Source organism: Schistocerca gregaria, chromosome 8, assembly GCF_023897955.1.
Source record: "Schistocerca gregaria isolate iqSchGreg1 chromosome 8, iqSchGreg1.2, whole genome shotgun sequence".
Lineage (NCBI taxonomy): Eukaryota > Metazoa > Arthropoda > Insecta > Orthoptera > Acrididae > Schistocerca > Schistocerca gregaria.
The window spans coordinates 273,018,649-273,036,430 of NC_064927.1; the positions used below are offsets into that span (position 1 = coordinate 273,018,649).

The 17,782-nt window shown below is 42.8% G+C and overlaps 1 pseudogene; it reads right to left on the reverse strand.

Annotated features, from left to right (window-relative positions):
- Positions 1-15,075: 15,075 nt before the first annotated feature.
- On the reverse strand, positions 15,076-15,193 carry LOC126285608 (5S ribosomal RNA; annotated as a pseudogene).
- Between the last annotated feature and the right edge of the window lie 2,589 nt (positions 15,194-17,782).

A 17,782-nucleotide genomic window follows, 5' to 3' on the forward strand; every position in this document is an offset into this window, starting at 1 on the left:
CTGTGGTCGGTCGGTTTCTGTAATAATTATTTTATTAACTTGACGTGAATCTAAAACTAAACGTAGTGATCCATCCTTCTTTTCAACAATGTGTAGTGGATTTATATATTGGCTGGCTGCTGGTTCTATTATTCCTTGATCGATCATTGCTCGTAATTCTTTCTTAACTGCTTCTGTGTGTATGTGTGGGATTGGATAATGCTTTGCTTTGAAAGTCTCGTGTGGTTTCACCTGAAATTCGTACATAAATCCTGTCATTGTTCCTGGAACATTGGCAAAAACTGCTTTGTGTTGTACCAGAATATTTTCAAGTTCTGTGCGTTCTGCGTCGCATTTTGCTACACTATTGTCTACCTTGCGTGTAATTGTCTCGAACATATTGTACTCCTGTTCCTCTACCAAGTCATTATTAGGTGTGTTCGTGTATAGTGCGATATAACAATCGTTATCTTGAGAATCAGTAATAATCTCGATCCTGTGCATATTTTGTTCTTCGGAGGATACTGTGTTTTGAAATCTTACGATCACTTCCCTGTTTTCCTTTTGTAGTGTGAGGTATGACGATTTGAAGTCAATCTTCGCATCGTACTGAACAAGAAAATTTATTCCTAATATCATGTCTGTTGTTAAATTCGGAACTATCCAACAATCACTGTGGAACGTTTCCCCTGCAAAAACAAATGTTAATTGTGTCTGTCTTTTAACTTCAATGCCTTTTCCTGCAAAAGCTCCCTTGACCTTCGTTCTGTTTAAAGGAAATACTGGGTAATCATTATTGCTATTGCATCTGTTAAATGTGTCTTCGTTAATTACGCACATAGGTGAACCTGAATCAATTATCGCTAAAATATTGTGCGACTGTAAATTTATCTCTATTATTGGGTGATATATTGTTTTCTGTAGGATTGGTTTTTCCTGTAACAATGTGTCTCTCACGTCGTCAAATGTAATGGCATTTTCGGTCGTTATGTTTTCTCTGTGTGATTTCATAGTATCGACATTAAGAGATTCATTGCAGGTTTTCTCTAGTCATAATTCTTCCGATATGTGATTTTCAGCTTGGGAGTTTGGTATGTGTTCTATCAACTGTACAGTTCTGCCGTTTTGATTATTAGCAGTGTCTGGTGGATGAAATCTGGTGTCTGGTACATTCATACGGTAACGCAGCTGTTGGGCCCTGTTGTAGTTTCCGTTAAAATTGTCATTGTGGAACGTCCTCGGCGGTCTGTGTTCGTTTTCTTTTCTCCTGTCGTTATAACTGTGACTGTACGGCAGCCCACCTGCACCCCGTAGAAACGTTTGTTTTTGTTCATTTTGCCGTCGACCCGCGTAATGGCCTTCCCCGGTCGCATTATCTGAGCGATGATTCATATGGAAATTTGACCTATTCGGTTGCGTGTTAAGTCTCGGATTCTGTTGCTGTCCTGAATATAAATTGACCGTGTCAGTATAATGTTTTTCATTACTCCTGTTTTCGTTGTCATTTTCGCTGCGAAAGCGTTTACTCGGATTGTTATTACCAAATCGTGTTTGTTCAAAAGTAGCTGAGTTTGTTTGTTTTCCGTTCTGTCGTGAAAAATTTTTGTTAACAAATGCGTAGTCTGCCTGGTGTGCTTCTAATAGTTGTAAGATGTCTCTAAAAGCGGATACATTGTCCTTTTGTTGCCCTGTCAGTAATGACACTTTCAAAGCTCTGGGCAGTTTTGAAATGCAAAGCTGTATTAATGCCGATTGACTGTATGGCTCGTTGAGGTACTGGTTCTGTTCCACCATGTACTCGAAAAATTGTGTGATTGTTGGAAAGGTAGAATTTTCAAAGTTTGGCAAACTAAGTAGCCGATCTTTGATGCTGTTTTGTGTAGTGTCAGACCAATATGCTGATAAAAATGCTTCCTCAAATGCTTCTACGGAAAGACATTGTCTAGCAATTGGTCGCATTCGTCGTGCTGGTTCTCCTTCAAGAAAACTGACAATAAATTCTAACTTATGTTGTACTGGCCATGATGGTGGAAGTGCTCCCCTGAACTGTTGGATAAAATCCAACGGATGTATTTGCGCCCTGTCGTTTTTAAATGTTTTAAACTTTCTAACTGAAAGAAAATGTTTGTGATCAAAACTGTCATGTCTGTGTGTGTAAGTGTTGTCGTATTGTCTTGAATATGGATTCGGGTGTCTTTCTTCCTGGGTAAAATCTCTTACTCTCTGAAGTCTACCAACATTATATGTATTATGGATCTGAGGCATTTCGTAACGGTGTGTGTTCTGTTGAAAATGATTATGTGCGGCGGTTTCTTGTGCGTCCGCTATCTCTTGCTGTAGAGAATTTATTTGCTGATGCAATGAATCATTACGCGATTTTAGATCTGTGATAGTTTGTTGTATATTTGTCAATGGCGTGTTATTACTATTAGAGTTCTGTTGCACTGGGACTGGTGCAGTGTCGTCTGATCTCTCGTCATTGTTAGTATCTAAAAGATCTATTCTTGTAGTGAGTTCATTGATCTTTTCTGTCAGTTCGTTTCGTAATTTACGGTTGCTTTTGGTGACTTTCTTAAAATCTGCCTTTAAATTTTCTGTGTCATGGTTAATTTCTATGTGTTCTATTTTGTCAGTTAGTGTCTGAACGTCCTCTGTTAATTTATCTTTAACATTCTGGATTTCAGTGTCTGTAGAAGTTTTCACATCGATTGTCTGTGTTTGGATTTCTGTAAGCCTGTCTTGTATTTGATTATTTGTTTCTTTGACCGTTTCGATTTCTTCCGAGATCGACTGTATGTGATTGTCTACATATGTTTTTCCCTGGGCAAACACTTTCTTTTTGTCGTCCTGACGCTGTTTAGTGATTGTTTGTAGTAATTCTTTTCGTTCTTTATCCTGCGATCGCACCAGTTTACGGTGACGTATCAAACAGTTTTCTGTGTGATTGTTAAAACGTTCATCAATCTGAGCGTTTTGTTTAGCAAAGTTTTCTGTCATTGTTTCCCGTATACTAACTGCAAATGTTGCTTGGTTATCGGATATTTCTTGAATTTTGTCGCGTAATTCTTGTGTTGATTGTGAACATTTTTCAGCGACTGTTTGAATTTCTACTTTGATTTCGTGTTTTAGATTTTGGTACATGTTGTCTAATTTCTGATCTGTGTGTGCGTGTTCTGCCTTAATTTCGTTTTTTAGATCTTGTGACCTTTTTTCTAATTCTTGTGACCCTCTGTTAAAGTTTTGATTCATGTCTTGTCTCATTTGTAGCAAAAATGCCATTATTGGATCCGTTTCGGATTGACTTCTGTGTGTATTTGTATTCGTTGTTAAAGGCTGTAGATCTGTGTTCATTTGAACATCCTCAGATGATTGTGACTGCGTCACATTTTCCGTAATTTCGGAATTTTGGTCATGAGAACTGTTGGATCTGCTACGCAGGTTGTGTAGCTGTGTACCGTTTGAATCTAAATCAGTGCTTAATGGAGTCTCTCTGTCTGACTGCATTGTAGTGGTTTCGTTACTGAAACTGTTATGTCTACTATGCGGAATTTGTGACTGTGTACCGTCTGTTGCATTTAATGCCAAATTATTTTGCACTACCGTTTCATTGTCTGTGGGCATTTCTGAAGTTACTTGTTCGTTAAACGCTTCCATATTGTTACAGTTATTAAATGTCTGTTCACCTAACGTTTCAGAATCAGGGTTTTCACACGTATTATTACTGCCTATTCCAGAAAAGAATCTCTCGTCAGTATTTTGTACAGTTTTATCAGTTTGAGAACGAGTAATTATTCTGCGGGACATTGTCTATAATCATCACACGCAACAAAAAGTTTTATCAGTTTGAGAACGAGTAATTATTCTGCGGGACATTGTCTATAATCATCACACGCAACAAAATATATCACTGTTCAAAGCGGATTCAACACTGAACAAACACTTTTCAACGCCGAATCAATAAAGCAAACAGAATTGCCGATGACCTGTGAATAAAAGTTATACACTTTAGTATATGCGTTGCGCCACTTAACAGTAACTTATTCACACTATTATCAAAGTCAGTATATTCATATCCACAGTAGATTCACTAAAATGTCGTACTGAATGGATATCGCCAAGTGAAACCTTCCCGTCTAATATTGGATGAACGTTTGCTTGCTGACTGAACGTTGCGTCTCTTAAAATCTTTTAACTGCTGCTCTGTCAAGACTACCTGCTGATTATTACGACGAAACATAAAATGTGTTGTCGCCGTGGCCCTCAGTCGTTACCTGAAATTATTAAGACTGATTCTTACCTTTAATTATTTATACTGGATCGCCATCTGACTGCTACAGCAAACTGTGGAATGAATATACTTACTTCTCTTTAACATAATTATAAGCTGCTGGTGGAGTTTCATAATACTTTGTGACTGGAATTCTTTAAGTTGAAGTTAATTTAGATTTGATAAAAGCTGAAGCTCAGTTTAGACTTTTCTTTTAAGATAACAATAAATTCCGTAAAGCATTTACGTGAATGATTTTGGGATAGAAAATTCTTAATGCATTTAATCTGGTAGAAGTTAACTATATTCTGAGAACGATCTTGACAAACAATTACAAGGGGTATAGTTCTTTACAAAAATTCTTAAAAAGTAGCGTTGCGCTACATACCTAATTTTCCATCAAAATTACATAACTATATTCTGAGAACGATCTTGACAAACAATTACAAGGGGCATAGTTCTTTACAAAAATTCTTAAAAACTAGCATTGCGCTACATATAGCGAGTGGCTGGCGAGCACACCGCTTCTTTCAAAGTGTTAATTCATACCTCGCTTACAGCGACCTCCTCTCATGTCTCGCTAGCTACGACTGCCTCGTCTCACATCTTACTCGCAACTGCTCGCTTCCAACGCTCAATGCTACAAAAGTGCGGTCTCGCCGCCAACAATGGTTTTTGGTGCAGACAATCCCTGCTACCATTACAGATGTATTACTGCGCGCTGTTTCCCGCTCCTTCTCAAAATGTATCTATGCGCGGTTTCCCGCTCTTTCTCAATAATACACAATGCAATTTAATTAACAAAACAATTTAAATAAGAAACAGTTCAGATAATTACATGCTAAAACAGTTTAAATACGCCTATTACATAATTACACCCTCCTGAAGCCACCGATTCCATATTTTGCTGACAGTCATTGGATGTCGACCAACGCGAGCAGCAAGCGGCGATACGATAAACCGCAATCGCGACAGGCTACAGTCCGACCTTTATGAAAGTCGTAAATGTGATGGTACGCATTTCTCCTCCTTACACGAGGCATCACAACAACATTTCACAAGGCAATTACGGTCAGCTGCTGTTAGTGTATGAGAAATCGGTTGGAAACTTTCCTCATGTCAGCACGTTGTAGGTGTCACCACCGGCGCCAACCTTGTGTGAAGGCTCTGAAAAGCTAATCATTTGCACATCACAGCATCATCTTCCCTGTCGGTCAAATTTCGCGTCCGTAGCACGTCCTCTTCGTGGTGTAGCAATTCTAATAGCCAGTAGTGTACTTACTGAGCGCACGTCGTATAGTGATCCCAAGCTAGCCAAGTGACTTTTATTATCTCCTAAATTCTTTCTATACCTCGGCAGGTAGTTAAATACCTCATTTCTTTCTGTGTCACATTCATTCCTCAGCAAGTCGACGCTGTGATGAAGGTGGAACGAGCTGCCAAGCACTTGTTGAGATGTCAGTCCAACTGAAGTGCTGATTAGGGCACTATAAAGCGTACTGTGTTGCAGATAAGTGTCCACGATACGTGACGCCTCTTTGAGCGCTGAAGATCGCTTTGACGGCCCCTGAGTGACGGAATGTGACTGAACGTGCAGGCGCAACGAATTGTGCAGCGGCGCGGCAAACCTGCAGCGAGTCCTTTGCTAGGGGAGGACACGGCTGGGTGGAGGCGCCACAAGACGTCCGGAACGAATGTCAGCCTCTGCATTTATAGGACAGAGTCGTACAAGCAGCGCTGCATTAGTTTCCTGCCGTCTAGAGCTACCTGTCGGAACTAGCCCCAGACAAGAACATACTTTGGTTCCATATATCTACATCTGCATCTACCTCTACCTCTATACTCCTTACGTAAGGCCACTTTACGTAGTACGGAAACAAAAAAACCATCCCTACTTGTCATCACCGACTTAGTCCAAGTTTATGCTACATGCAGGAACTGTCCAGGAGTGGGCGCTCCAGATGGGCAAGCGTTCAGAAAAAGTAGCACTTCTGACATGGACCGAGTGAGGCATCCACCATTTATGTGAACATATCTTCCAGGCAGCGGCTGGCGCAGCGGAAAGGAACAGAATGGTTATCAGATGGTCATGGGATCAATTCCCTATGTGTGAACGTCTTTTTAGTTTCAATTTTTATGTACTTACACCACAAATAAACCAAATATGATTAAAGAAACCTACTCGTATACAGTGCAATAGGCTCTAACCCTTTCAGGGAAAAAATAATCAATAGACTGCGTATAATTACGAGAGAGTACGGTTCTTTTGGATCGAAGATGTGTAGATGGCAAAATGTAGAAAAGTCGCCATTACTTCGCCAAAATCTGGTAGACTTAAAACTGCCTTATACAAAACTATTTGGATAATGTGATGAAGTCCTACGTGCAGGAGATCAAATTCGTTCTGTTAATTGACTCATGGGTGAAGAGGAACAAATCGACAATTTACGACAGGATTTTTCAAAATGAAAGCTTGCCATCGCGCAGTATTAAAGCCATTCCTTCCAAATTCACTTCGCTAGTGCAACCCTGCGATGTATGGTTTTAACGTCTGGTAAACTGCTCTTATCTGTTTGAGAGAGAGAAATAAATCACATTTCGAGAATAGTGCATCAAAATACATTCCATTGTACATCACCACCTAACCTGTGAGTAACGCGTAGTTTACTGCTAAACAGTGTGATGAGAGAGTGAATGTAAGCCGAGTTTCTTTTCCTATCAGACTTTAAAACAGCCATCTAATTGTAAAAATGTGACGTTTATAAACGTGTTCAAGAGGCCGAGATCCTTTGTACTTCACTGTTTTTAGCTGTAAAATAATAAAAGTGTGTGTAACGGAGAAACCGTAATAATTGGTATCTAGTTTTATGTATGAAGTTCTCGTGTACATCTTGTAATTCCTTCCTAGAAATTGATTTCCAATCTCAACTTTTCCTTTGCCTTTTCTTTTTATGAATTTTATGCAAAGTCTGGACATTATGTCTGTTTATTTAGGGTGTAAGTAACGCAAAAATCAAAAATAAAATAAAAGTAAAAAAAAAAACGTTTCCGCATAGACACTCAACGCCACGATCCTCGCACTATCGACCTGATTTTCCTCTATGCCAGCCACTGAGTGGAAACTATGATAACATAAATGGCTGACTGTGGCTGACTGCTCAACCGATGCGCCCGATATATGACGATTTGTCTAAACGCTTGGCAATCTAGTTCCCACTTCAGTCACTTGATCTCTGGCCCCTCCCTAGACACACACATGTTATAAAATTGTATGCATGTGTGTGTGTGTGTGTGTGTGTGTGTGTGTGTGTGTGTGTGTGTGTGTGTGTGTGTGTGTGTGTGTACTCCTAAACCTCTGGATTTCATCAAAACTTGGCACACACATCCTCTACTGACAGGCGACAATCGCTGTGGGGATAAGAACCACATGCCTATCAAAGAGGTGGAAGTAGAGGTGAAAAAGTGAAACCTCCCCTTAGAAAAATTTATGAATTACTGTGCTGGTAAACCCCTAACGTTATTTTATTTTCAAACAGCTGAGCAAAACTGAACGTACTCAGACATTTCTCGCTTTACGTATTCTGATCATCACTAAACTGACACACAATGTTTCTAGCGTAACGCAATCTGACTTTCAATAATCCCTACAAAAGAATAGCCATGACTAACTATAACCTATATCTTTCATGAATCACTTAACTCACAAAAATCTTCGTTACTCGAACTACTGCAATACAGCGAGCGCCACTACTGCCAGCTAAATAAGATTATAACTACTGAAGGCACTAACTACTGTTAGGCATAGTTGGCAAATGAAAGATTTTGATAGAGAACAAACAATGTATTTAACTTAATTATATTCAAAAGTCATCACATATATATTAGTTCATGATATAAAGTATTACAAATTTACTCTTTCTGATCGACACACGCCCAGATCGTCCGCTCTCAAAATCCTGCCATTTCTCTCCCCACATCCACCACTGTTGTAGGCTCACCTTCAGCTGCGCAACGCTACGCGCTGTTCACGTCCAACTACCCAACACTACAATAGCGAATATTACAACATTGCCTACCAGCCACAGACTGCACACAGCACAGCCAGTGATTTTCATACAGAGCGTTACGTAACGTTACCAACATAAAAACCTGAACAGCCTACTTACAAAAGAAGCGTAGCCCACAACGCGTAAATTCCCAGACTTTATCCACGCAGTGCTTGAGAATGAGAGCACTTCCCCATCCAGCAACAAATATTACACATAATTTAAAAGCTTTATATATTTTTTCCTCACTGACAAGCTCTACAAAATGATTTAACAAAAATTTTTTATCGCTTTTCTTTTTCGCTATTTATGCAGTATTTACTTACACCCCACGTGGGGCATGACATTATAATTTATTACTTTTTTACTACTAACTGTTCAGATGGTTCAAATGGCTCTAAGCACTATGGGACTTAACATCTAAGGGCATTACTCGCCTAGACTTAGAACTACTTAAGCCTAACTAACCTAAGGACATCACACACATCCATGCCCGAGGCAGATACGAACCTGCGACCGTAGCAGCAGCGCGGTTCCAGACTCAAGCGCCTAGAACCCCTCGGCCACGGCTGCCAGCTACTACTAACATTATTATCGACGAATTTTACAGACAGTACCCATCCATACCGCTGAATGTACCTACAAAATTATAACATTGTACGATACATAGTTCAGGAAATGGAAACGAGCGTATGGCATCGTTGGCCCGGAGGCTCATATCCGGGGAAGTTCGGCCGCCAAGCGCAAGTCTGATTTCAGTCGACGCCACATTGGGCGACTTGCACGCCGGTGTTGAGGATGAAATGATGATGAGAGCCGGCCGGTGTGGCCGAGCGATTCGAGGCGCTTCAGTCCAGAACCGCGTGACTGCTACGGTCGCAGGTTCGAATCCTGCCTCGGGTATGGATGTGTGTGATGTCCTTAGGTTAGTTAGGTTTAAGTAGTTCTGAGTTCTAGGGGACTGATGACCTTAGATGATGATTCCCATAGTGCGCAGAGCCATTTTTTGACGAAGAGAACAACACAACATTCATTCCCGGAGCGGAGAAAATATCCAGCCCGGCCAGGAAGCGAACCCGGGCCCGCTTGTATGAGAGGCGAGCACGCTACCACACAGCTAAGCAAGCGGACATAGTTCAGGAGATATGACGTCTTAAACATCAAGCACAAGGCCAAACTCTGCATGACATGGGTGTGGACGCACAGGTATAAATAAATACCCTGGGAAACGCGGGATTCCTCCGGTAGTATATCAACAAATTTGGGCGAAATCGGTGAAGACGAGCAGGTGCGATCGCTCTGGGAAGGCATTGCTGGACCCGCTAAATCCCCCCCCTCCCCCCCCTCCAGCTCATTTCGCTAATAGTGCGACTGTAGTTAAGTTATTGGAAGAGCTGTAATATCTCTGATTTTCTCAGCGTGGCCATTTCTCGCTTTTAAGGATTGGTAGCTGCGGGCTGTAGGAAGACCTACGGACGTCGCATGCAACCTGGTCGGCAAGTTCCCGGCCTGCTCTGAAAGCTTAAATTTTACGGCAACTCAACGACCGCTTGGAAGGATTGGAAGCAATAACACCCAGGCTGGAATCCTGCAAGTCACACTTGAGTGCAGTTAATTGTTGTTTGCTTATTTTTAATTCTCGGTATAGTAAGGCTATTTCTGTGTTACAAAATTGCTTACCAAATGTCTAAAAGGTCGCACAAAAAACCCTAATGAGAGTTTCAACAGCTGCGTGTGGCAATGAGTACCAAAAACAGTATTTGTTGGAGGGACAGTGCTCAAATTGGGTGTGATGGATGCTGTCATCTGTTTCAATGATGGTGTAATCAGCAGGACAAAAGTAATGGACAAATTAGGTATACATCCAGGAAATAATATGATAGCTGCTCTGACTGCCATAGATCGTCAGCAACTAGTACAAGAAAGGGCTGTGGAAGCCACCGCTAAAAAGTCAAGAGTAAGGAAAAGGCTCCTGAAGAAGACTACAGAGGATAAAGAAGCAGCTGGCGAGCAAGATTATGCTGCTGGAATGTTCTGAAAGAGGTATACGTTGAGTCAAAAGCACTGTGAACATTCTTTTCTCCAAACTACATTTTCAGAATATTAGGTACACACATAACTTCACAATGTTTTTATTAATGTTCACCAAATTTCACTCAAGTGAAGAATGGGATAGTATCTTTGTATTATGACTAATACATCGCAAAAAGATCTATGTTTGTCATTCTTTACATAATTTTTGTGGTACTTTTTATACAAACTAGTAATGTGGCATAATAAGAGTTTTTCTGTTTCCACAGACATACTCCAAACTACAAAACGAGAGTCATAATGTGTTCCTATGAATGTTGACAGCATCCTGCCACAGTTTGAGTGTTATTAGTATGATGATGGACCAGAAAATGGTACCAGAATGGGAACGTGTATTATAAAAACATCTATTAGGCAAAATACTGTAATTCTCAAACTATAACAGATATTCCAATAAACTTCCTTTTACAGCTTGAGTTAATGTCATTCGTTGCAGGTAAAAAACCACGACTTCCTCCCCATTGTTATGTGCACTGAGAGAGAGGTATAAAAATGTATCCCGTTCACGTCCAGGTCCCCTTAAATGCCACGTTTACCCTCAAACTAAAGCTGAGTATTTTTATATATATTATATCAAGAAGTGATTGTTATTTGTTGCTTATGGAGTTGCCAACGTTATTTGTGTTTCAGTTTATTATCGCCCTTTGGCAAGTTTAATTGTAACCTGCAAGCAAGCCATCTAAATACAGCGACTACTTTTCTGTGACAGCGGACTCGGTTCTTGCTGCCTTTTATGTTGGTCGCTAACGTTTGGTGAATACAACAGCGACCCTGGACATCAGTACATGTAACGTATTGTGCAATAATAGGCGAAGAGATTCGCCACTGTTGGACTGCGCTATTTGAAAAAAATCTAGAAGTAAACGTCAAGAGTGACGTAGTTGTCATCACATGAAACTAACTGTAGGAAAAGCAGAGGCCAATTTGAGATTCAATGGAGGAATCTTAGAGCTATATAATTCAACAGTGAAAGACCCGGCAGAAATTTCGCTTCTAAATCCAGTTCTTGAGTACTGTTATTCAATAAGGGACTCTTACCAGCCTGTATTAATAAAGGAGATTGAGAAGATCCAAATAAGAGCGGCGTGTTTAGTGAGTGGATCGTTCAGTAAGGCCTTGCCATTCAGTTATCCACCGACGGAACGTCTGTCCTTGTAGCTTACGCAATCTGAAGTGTAAAGAAGGTGTTACGGGCAGCCGCCACTTGCACCTTGTCCTCATAATACACATCAAAAAAAGTTTTACAACACCCCGGTTCCCAGAACTCCTGAAGATAGACGTTGACTGTGTATATTGTATCACAGACACAGTCCCTTTGACTGTTCAGAGATATCACTAAACCCGCCCAAAGAAGTAAAGAACCATGCATGAGCAGCTCCTATTAGACGGAGTGGGCCAGACGGCCGATCAGTTTCAGTCATTCCATCAGGAAGGAGGTACACGGCTCGTGTTGCCTGTAGTTCAACCATGCCTAGACGATCATTATCGCGGTTCGATAGCGTCCGAAGTCTTACTTTGTGTCAGAAAGGGCTCTCAACAAAGGAAGTGTCCAGGCGTCTTGTAGTGAACCAAAGCGATGTTGTTCGGACATGGAGGAGATACAGAGAGACAGGAACTGTCGATGATATGCCTAGCTCAGACAGATCAAGGGCTACTACTGCTGTGGATGACCGCTACCTAAGGATCATGTCTCGTAAGAACCCTGTCAGCAACGCCACCATGTTGAATAATGCTTTTCGTGCAGCCACAGGACGTCGTGTTACGACTCAAACTGTGCGCAATAAGCTGCATGATGCGCAACTTCACTCCCTACGTCCATGGCGAGGTCCATCTTTGCAACCACGACGCCATGCAGCGCAGTGCGGATGGGCCCTCAACATGCCGAATGGACTGCTCAGGATTGGCATCCCGTTCTCTTCGCCGATGAGTGTCGCATATGCCTTCAACCAGACAATCGTCGGTGACGTGTTCTGAGGCAATCCGGTCAGGCTGAACGTTTTGGACACACTGTTTAGCGAGTGCAGCAAGGTGGAGGTTACCTGCTGTTTTGGGATGGCATTATGCGGGGCAGACATACGCCGCTGGTGGTCATGGAAGGCGCCGTAACGGCTGCACGATACGTGAATACCTTCCTCCAATCGATAGTGCAACTATAGTGCAGAATATTGGCGAGGCATTCGTCTTCACGGACGACAATTCGCGCCTCCATTGTGCACATCTTGTCAATGACTTCCTTCAGAATAACGACATCGCTCGACTAGAGTGGCCAGCATGTTCTCCAGACATGAATCCTATCGAACATGCCTGGGATAGATTGAAGAGGCCTGTTTATGGACGACGTGACCCACCAACCACTCGAAGGGTTCTACGCCGAATCGCCGTTGAGGAGTGGAACAATCTGGACCAACAGTGCCTTGATGAACTTTTGGGTAGTATACCACGACGAACACAGGTCTGCATCAATGGAAGAGGACGTGCTAGTGTGGGTTAGAAGTACTGGTGCGTACAGTAATCTGGACCACCATCTCTGAAGGTCTCGCTGTATGGTGGTTCAACATGCGAAGTGTGGTTTTCATGGGCGATGAAAAGGGCGGAAAAGATGTTTATGTTGATCTATATTCCAGTTTTCTGTACAGGTTCCGGAACTCTCGGAACCGAGGTGACGCAAAACTTTTTTTTTGATATATGTACTTTATAAGCACTTGGAACAGTGCCTCATATACTACTACTTCAAGGTGGGACGTGGGAAATAACTTGGTGGAGAAGCGATATACATTAAATCCCACCGTGGCCATGAAATAAGAATGTGTTTCAGTACTTTATATGTGATGAGCTGTGATGAGCACGTTGAACGTTGTGAGGTACTCTGTCCCTTCTGCCTTCGCTTCGTCAGACTCACGAAATGCCGGCACATATGCTGGCAGTGCAGGCATTGGCGCTGCCGTTGGGTCCGGTGGCTTGAGTGAAATCATCTGCGCCGCTATGGAGCGATTCATCACTTCAAGCAGTTGCACCACTTATTGACTCTGAAACTGAATAAACTGAGTTAGAGCAACTGCAGCTGGTGCAACAGGCCATTGGGGCTGAGTATCCGTAGCAAACTAAGCAACGCACGAAGACAAACAGCGAAAAGCAAAAAATAGCACAGAGAGAGCAAAAGGGATGCAAAAGCTGCAACTGCGGAACCTAGCACATAAAGAGCACAAGCAAGGCAAACAGTGGGGATACAAAAGACTGTCGAAGAAACCCAACCAAGAACAGGAAATATCAATAAGAATGTGGCAGAAAAGGAAGAGAGCAACAAGACTGATTGCCACATGCAGGCAAGATGACTCATAGCCACATTTGTTGTGCACGACTTTGTACACTGTGGTAAGGAGCAATGGGCTACAGAGTGGAGCGGCGACTCTGATCATGGGAAAGCTGGACAGGAGCAGAAATGATTAGCGGACAATTTAACACAACAAACTGAAGATTTACTTAACTGGTATTTCTGCAGGTGAACGAAGACTCATTACAAATAATGCAGCAAGAAACAGAGTCCAGCTATCACAATGTCAACTAGGATGAGGCTCGCTCTACTAAGCACGAACGAGGGTGTCGCAGAGAAGGGCTCCAAGAGGCTTGAGTAGCTGTATTGCGGAGGCAGAAGGCGTTCATGGCACAGCGGTGCTGGACGTGTGTCTCAGTGGGTGTGCATCATTGGGGTCCGCCAGACCCTGTGCGTCCGCTACCTGCGGGAACTTGCAATTCTGTTACAAACATCGCGACGCTCATGTGGAGGAATCGATAATAATATCACACATTTGTGGTCTGGTACCTCATAAAAGGCCACTGCTCACAGCAACACATAACGTCCCTTCAGTGAACCAAACCGCACATAAACTGTACGATAGCCGATTTATAAGTCGCCTACATGGATATTACTCCACTGCATCGGTGAAGTTAGAAGGGTGTGTGTGTTGTGGATACAAACGCGAAGTAGAGAGGTACAAGTTACTGAAGAAATGCAACTGCAGCTTTCGAGATGTAGTCTTCAAAAATGTGGCATTCAAGAAGATATAAATGTACCATGCTAACTGAAGGCAAGTGAAATACCGAAAAGCGTCTTTGTACAAATAATGCTGTATAAAAAGTGACTGGACGCTATATTTCTTCAAGTTACGTAGCAACTGTATTTGAAATTGTCTGTGTGTCGAGGGCAACAGTTGTCCAATGTTGGGACTGTATCTAAATCTCTTGACTGAGCCTCATCAGTGTAGAGTAATAATTGGAAATCTTGTTAAAATTTATTTAACTGATTAACAACATAGGTTTAAATAAGTGTACCCCATTTTATTTAATCAATTTACAGTGAAAAGGAATTTAAAATACAGAAATATTGTTCTTGGGTGGAGCTCACATGAACGACTCAGTCTATTAGGCTTGGAAAACATACCCATTTCACTAAACGTGTAGCGAGTTACACAGTGAACATAATATAGTATATTAGTACTCCGTCTTCAGGCCATAGGTGGTCCATCGGGACCATCCCAGCGCCGTGTCATCCTCAGCTGAGGATGCATATAGGAGGGGCGTGTAGTCAGCACACCGCTCTCCCGGTCGTTATGATGGTTTTCTTAGACCAGAGCCGCTACTATTCAGCGAGTAACTCGTCAATTGGCACTGTGAGGCTGAGTGCACCCAGAAAAATGGCAACACCGCATGGCGGCCCGGACGGTAACCCATCCAAGTGCCGGCCACGCCCGACAGCGCTTAACTTTGGTGATCTGAGGGGAACCGGTGTTTCCACTGTGGCAAGGCCGTTGCCGTAATATAATACTTCTAATGAAAAAATTATTATCAATAAAGAGCTTCCTGCAGCCAATGTGAAACGAGAATAGTTAACTTAATTGTAACTTACCTTGCTTCTTGGCCTCGACTAAAAAATTGTACCTTCACACCACGAGACATCAGAGTTTGAAATGTCTTCCTCTTCTTGGTCTCTCTATACATGTTACTGTTGCCAGTTATGAACCCTACATATATGAACCATATATATGTCTTACGAATCTACACTCCTGGAAATTGAAATAAGAACACCGTGACTTCATTGTCCCAAGAAGTGGAAACTTTATTGACACATTCCTGGGGTCAGATACATCACATGATCACACTGACAGAACCACAGGCACATAGACACAGGCAACAGAGCATGCACAATGTCGGCACTAGTACAGTGTATATCCACCTTTCGCAGCAATGCAGGCTGCTATTCTCCCATGGAGACGATCGTAGAGATGCTGGATGTAGTCCTGTGGAACGGCTTGTCATGCCATTTCCACCTGGCGCCTCAGTTTGACCAGCGTTCGTGCTGGACGTGCAGACCGCGTGAGACGACGCTTCCTCCAGTCCCAAACATGCTCAATGGGGGACAGATCCGGAGATCTTGCTGGCCAGGGTAGTTGACTTACACCTTCTAGAGCACGTTGGGTGGCACGGGATACATGCGGACGTGCATTGTCCTGTTGGAACAGCAAGTTCCCTTGCCGGTCTAGGAATGGTAGAACGATGGGTTCGATGACGGTTTGGATGTACCGTGCACTATTCAGTGTCCCCTCGACGATCACCAGAGGTGTACGGCCAGTGTAGGAGATCGCTCCCCACACCATGATGCCGGGTGTTGGCCCTGTGTGCCTCGTTCGTATGCAGTCCCGATTGTGGCGCTCACCTGCACGGCGCCAAACACGCATACGACCATCATTGGCACCAAGGCAGAAGCGACTCTCATCGCTGAAGACGACACGTCTCCATTCGTCCCTCCATTCACGCCTGTCGCGACATCACTGGAGGCGGGCTGCACGATGTTGGGGCGTGAGCGGAAGACGGCCTAAAGGTTGTGCGGGACCGTAGCCCAGCTTCATGGAGACGGTTGCGAATGGTCCTCGCCGATACCCCATGAGCAACAGTGTCCCTAATTTGCTGGGAAGTGGCGGTGCGGTCCCCTACAGCACTGCGTAGGATCCTACGGTCTTGGCGTGCGTCGCTGCGGTCCGGTCCCAGGTCGACGGGCACGTGCACCTTCCGCCGACCACTGGCGACAACATCGATGTACTGTGGAGACCTCACGCCCCACGTGTTGAGCAATTCGGCGGTACTTCCACTCGGCCTCCCGCATGCCTACTATACGTCCTCGCTCAAAGTCCGTCAACTGCACATACGGTTCACGTCCACGCTGTCGCGGCATGCTACCAGTGTTAAAGACTGCGATGGAGCTCCGTATGCCACGGCAAACTGGCTGACACTGACGGCGGCGGTGCACAAATGCTGCGCAGCTAGCGCCATTCGACGGCCAACACCGCGGTTCCTGGTGTGTCCGCTTTGCCGAGCGTGTGATCATTGCTTGTACAGCCCTCTCGCAGTGTCCGGAGCAAGTATGGTGGGTCTGACACACCGGTGTCAATGTGTTCTTTTTTCCATTTCCAGGAGTGTATGTGTGGTTCATTCAGTTAAAATAATGCACCAGTTTTGCCCCGCACTCCTCTGTTTATAATTCTACGTTTTGAATTTATCTTTTCTTATGTATCCTGCTGCTTTTCTTAAAAATACCATTTTTTCTCTCTCTAATGTTCTTTCCCTTCGCTTCACTAAAATCTTTACGCAACTTTCAGATGAAGTTGAAATGCATAGAATTTCTTGATTTACTATTGTTTTTTTTTTATAATTTCATTGACATATTCCAATGATACAATTAAATATTTTAGTTTTTTTCCAGTCTGCACTTCATCTTCGAAAATAATATGCGTCCTTGTGGAAATTTATCCTTTCAATTTATAGTAGGAGAAGGGGAACAAGAAGGGTTAAAATTTCGAAAAATAATATGGTTGTGTAAAGCGCTACAACAGGTTTTATAAAGATATATTGCCTATTTTGATGCCCTGATGTAAGCGTAATAATGTCAGCAGTTCTGAATTTCAACACTGCATGGCGCTAGTGTTTAGTGTAGAAACGGTCACCCACTAAACATACTTGTAACCTTACACAGAAGTTTACTTTTAATCAATAATTTTGATTTTTAATGTCTACGTTCTTTGAAACAATTATGTAAATTAAAAATCGTTTGTCTGTATGAGACCGCATGCAGGAGAGTCTTAACAAGTGCCATGAACGAATAAAGTGCTAAACTACTTCCGCAAATATTTAAATGTCATCCTTCTATAGAAAAGTGACGCTTAAACAGCACTTCACGAACTTGTGGAAGAAGCTTGGCTCAGGAGGAAATCTGCTTCTCAGAATAACCGAAAACAACTGGGATGAAAATGTCGATATACTATGCATTGCTAGAATTTCCTTGTGCATGCTGCCGCTGAATGTTACGGTACACTAATAAAGGAAGATTAAAGTCTTAAGTAGCATCGGT